The 4,894-nt window shown below is 45.6% G+C and overlaps 1 pseudogene; it reads right to left on the bottom strand.

Moving 5' to 3' along the window:
* Window positions 1–272: 272 nt before the first annotated feature.
* On the bottom strand, window positions 273–789 carry LOC114230934 (ferritin light chain-like; annotated as a pseudogene).
* Between the last annotated feature and the right edge of the window lie 4,105 nt (window positions 790–4,894).

Here is a 4,894-nt window from a genome sequence, read left to right on the forward strand (position 1 = left end):
CTGACTGGGAATCGAACCTTGACGTCCTGGTTCATAGGTCCACGCTCAACCACTGAGCCATGCCAGCCAGGCCACAGAGTTGCTTTTTTTTTTTTTTTTCTGCAAAAAGCTTTATTGTTTCATTTGGTCCAATGCATGGGAGAGGGCTCCAGGATGGTTAAAAGAATGGCTAGTAGTTTCGGGAAGAGGCTCAGGTAAAAGCCAGAGACACCAGGGGGATGCAGGAGGGCCTCTGAAAGGCCTCTGGGCTCCAAAGGCTCCTAGTGGTGCTGGAGGGTGAGCCTTTGGAAGAGATACTCGCCCAGCCCAGCCTGGGGGGCGGCCAGCCTGCGGATGTGAGTCAGGTGGTCGCCCCGTCTTCTTGATCAGTTTCACCTCCTCACGCAGGAAGTGGTTCCCCAGGAAGTCGCAGAGATGAGGGTCTGCACGGGTAGAACCCCAGAGCATGCAGCTCCAAAAGGGCCTGGTTCAGGTTCTTCTCCAAGGCCAGGGCGGCCTCCCTGGCGGCCTGAGTTTTGGCCCAGTCATCCTGGGACGGTTTCTGCACATCCTGGAAGAGAATGCGGCCGCCTCGTTTGTTTTGAAACTTGAAGAGATGCTCGGTGCCCTGGCACGTCTTCTCCGCCAACTCATGGAAGGAGTGGCCCACGCCCTCCAGAGCCACATCGTCAGGGTCGAAATAGTAGCCCAGAGAGGGGAGGGGTAGGAGGCCCACAGATGCAGGTTGGCCAGGGGATTGACCGCAGCCTCCACCTCGGTGGAATAATTCTGACAAACTCGGGAGCTCATGGTTGTTTAGCAATAAGGACTTAAGGTAGAAAAAAAAAAAAAAAAAACGGTGTGTTGGCTGGTCCCAGAGGTGGTTCTGAAGGTGGTGACTGGATGAGACCAGGAGAGTGGCCGGAAGCTGGAAGAAGGGGCGTCCGTGGGTCTGTTCCATCCAAACACTGTTGAAGCCAGAGCCAGATCCGGGACCTCCGAGGGCACTGCCCAGGGTTGCATTTTAATACCACTCTGACTGTTGTGTTGAGAGTAGGCTGACGGGGACAAGGTTGGGAAGCTATTGATAATCAAAATGAGAAATGATCACGGCTTGGATGGAATAAAGGTAGTGAAAACAGTCAGATTCTGGATGTATTTTGAAGTTAAGTCAACAGGATTTCCCGTCAGATTGGAGGTGGGAGGTGAGAGAAAGAGAGGCGTCAGGAATGACACCCGGATTTTTGGCCCGAACATAGAAGAACAGAGTTACCATTTACTGAAATAACTGTGGGAGGAACAGGTGTGGAAGAGGGATAGCGGGATCTCAGTATCCAATATGAAAAATCTGAGAAGCCTATTAGAGGTCTTGGTGAGTAGGTGGTTAAATAAACAGTTCTGGGTTTCAGGGGAGAGATCTGGCTGGAAACACGAATGTGGAAGTCATTAGGGTGTGGATGGTATTTTTTTAAGCCACAAAATGGAGTGAAATCACCCAGGGAGTGAAAGTACCTAAAGAGGCAAGGGCCAAGGGCCATGCCCTGGGGCACGCCAACATTTCCAGGCCAGAAACGAAGAGGAACTAGCAGGAAGAAGACCTAGAAGGAACAGACAGGGAAGTAAGAAGCAACCCAGAGAGTGTTCCAAGGAAGAGAGAAAGATCACCTGCGTCGAATGCTTCTGACTGGTCAAGTAACAACAGGCCCGACAATTGACCCCTCGGATAAAAAGAAGAAATGCTTAATTGAATAATTTTCGTGCGTCCTTCGATATGTATTCGTCTAGACTTCTCAGCCAATTGCAAGGCTGGGAAGAGCAGAGACGGTGTCACCTTATTCTTCTGTACCCTACTCCCCACCCCCACCACGCCCCTCCTCCCTTGTCCCAGGGTCAGCAACCCTCCCCTTACTAAGTCTCTCCCCGCACTTTGCTGGGATCTGGAAGTTGACTCACCTACCAGCTAAGGGAGCCTTGGGCCTGAGCTGAAGCCCAAAAACAATCCTTCAGGCAAGTCACTGCTTCTCAGACTCAGCGAAGGGAGTAAGCTGCCGCCACCACTTTAAAGAGAAGAGGATGAAAGAGAGAAACTGAGGGTGGTAGAAGGGGAAGACACCTATCTAAAGGGAAGACAGCCCGGCTCAGTGGTTTAGCGTCCACCTCTGAACCAGGAGGTCACAGTTCCATTCCCAGTCAGGGCACGTGCCCAGGTTTCGGGCTCAATTCCCAGTGTGGGGCATGTAGGAGCCAGTCAATCAATGATTCTCTCCCATCATTGATGTTTCTATTCCTCTCTCCCTCTCCCTTCCTCTCTGAAATCAATAAAAATATATTTTTAAAAAATAAACGAAGACCCATTTTGTTTTTTAAAAATGCCTGCAGCGATTTCTTTGGTGTCAGAAAGCAAAGGAATTCATCCTGAGGCTACCTGGCTCCTTGGTTTAGGTAAAGTAATTAAGGAGTCCTTTCTCGTAGGATCCATCCTGGAGCCCAGGTAGGGATTGAGAACTAAATTCCTCTGCACTGAGTTTTTCCCTGGCAGTTGAGGGAGACAGGCATGTCAGAGCCTGGGAGCTGGGAGAAGAGATGGAGAAAGGTGGCCAGTAAAGAATTCCCAGGGTGGGGCTGGGGATGAGGAACCTGTTTTAAGAGCAATGAGGTCTAACTTTAATTTTTTTCAGCTTTTAAAATGGAAGTAATAATAGATCTATAGAGAAATATACGCCACAGAAATATAATGGATTTTTACAAGCAGACCACTCCCAAATAACCAGCACTCAAGCCAAGCCCTCCCAGGAGCTAGCTCCCCGCATGTTCCCTTCCAATCACGACTCCACCCACAGGCAATCACTATCCTGACTTTGAACCGCAGGGACGAGTTTTGCCTGTTTTTGCACATTATATAAATGGGTCATGTCTTTCAGAACCTGACTTGGTTCATTCAGCATTGGATTTGTCAGGTTCCTCTGGTCGTATATCTTTCCTTCTCGTTGCTGTAGACTATTCCAGAACATGATCATAACACGATTAATTGATCTCTTCTGCTGTCGATGGACATCGATGTTGTTTCCATTTTGGAGCCATGACAAATAGTGCTGCCGCCGACATAGTTGGGCATGTGTGGTGTTTACTTTTTCCCTCCAACAGTTGATTTTGAAATTTTGCAAACATAAAAAATGGAAATAATTGTACAGTCATCTCTTTGTATATGTGGGGACTGGTTCCAATACCTCTGCAGAGACCAAAATCCTCGATGCTCAAGTCCCTTATATAAAATGGTGCAGTGTTTGCGTACAGCCTCCACACATCCTCCCATATAATTTAAATTATCTCTAGCTTGCATTGCCTAACACCGTGGTCGGCAAACTCATGAGTCAACAGAGCCAAATACCAACAGTACAGCGATGGAAATTTCTTTTGAGAGCCAAATTTTTTTAAACTTAAACTATATAGGTAGGTACATTGTTATTAATTAGGGTACTCCTAAGCTGGCCTTTGCTAAAAACTCAAGGGGCCAAAGAGCCGCATGTGGCTCGCGAGCCGCAGTTTGCCAACCACTGGCCTAACACATTGCAAATGCTATGCCAATAGTTGTTGTAGTCTATTGATTAGGGAATAATGGCAAGAAAAAGGTCTGCGCATGTTCGGTACTGAAACAACTAAGGTAGGCCTAACTACATAGTACATATCAACAACAACAGAACATTTCCCCCTCAAATATATTTGATCCCACAGTTGGTTGAATCTGCAGATGCAGAAGCCATGGGAATACAGAGGGCCAACCCTATAGTGCACATCTATATAGGAAGTATTTTTATACTAAATTAACATTATATTTGCTTCATCGCTTATCTATCCTTCTACCCGCCCATAAATCCATCCTTTTTCCTCTTCTGTGTGCCTTTCAAAGTAAGTTGTGCACAGAAGTCCATTTCACCCCAAAACATTTCAACACACATATCATTGACAAAAGTTTAATACTTATTCCTAAGTTTTTCTCCGAGGGAAAATTCGCACAAAGTGAAATGCATGCATTAATGGTAGTGTTCAGTGAGTCTGAGAAATGCATACACCTGTGCAACCCAAAACCCTATCAAAATATAAAGCATTAAAATCATTCAGAAAGTTCCCTCATGCCCTTCCCCAGTTATTCCGCCCATGACCACCGTGTTCTCACAGCGTGCTGCCTGCTTTAGAACTTCACATAATGCAATCATAGGGCACGTACTCTTTTGTCTAAGGCTTGTTTCACTCAGCATAATGTTTTTGAAATTCATTCATGATGTTGCATGAATAAGTAGTGTGTTCCTTTCCATTGCATAAATAGATCACACTTTGTTTATCCATCCTCCTGTTGACTGACACCTGGGATGTTTCCAGTTTGGGCTTTTATAAAGAAAAATGCTATTACCATTCTCAGACTGGCCTTTTTGTGGACATATGCTTTCATTTCTCTTGGGTAAATACCTAAAACCAAAAATTGCTGGGTTACAAGGGTATGATTAGTTTCATACGAAACTGCCAGACCTTAATTTCAAAGAGGTTGCATGATTTTATACTCTCACCAACACGATAGGAATGTTAATATTGTTCAACACCCTTGCCAACATTTGGTGTTGTCAGTCTTTTTAATTTAAGCTACTCCGGTGGGTATGTAGTGGTACCTCACTGTAGTTTTCACGTGCATGTCTCGGATAACTAGTGATATTGAGCAGGTTTTCAAATGCTCATTGGCCATTTATTTATCTTCTGTGAAGTGTCTGTTCAAATTTTCCCCATTTTATTTTGGCTTATCTTTTTTTTTTTTTTTTTTTTTTTTTGCTCTTGAGTTCCAGGAGTTCTTTCTAAGTCCCAAATACCAATCCTTTGTCTGATAAATGCTTTCTTTACAAATAATGTCTGCCATCCGCTGGCCTGC

This window comes from Eptesicus fuscus, chromosome 21 (assembly GCF_027574615.1).
Source record: "Eptesicus fuscus isolate TK198812 chromosome 21, DD_ASM_mEF_20220401, whole genome shotgun sequence".
Taxonomy (NCBI): Eukaryota; Metazoa; Chordata; class Mammalia; order Chiroptera; family Vespertilionidae; genus Eptesicus; species Eptesicus fuscus.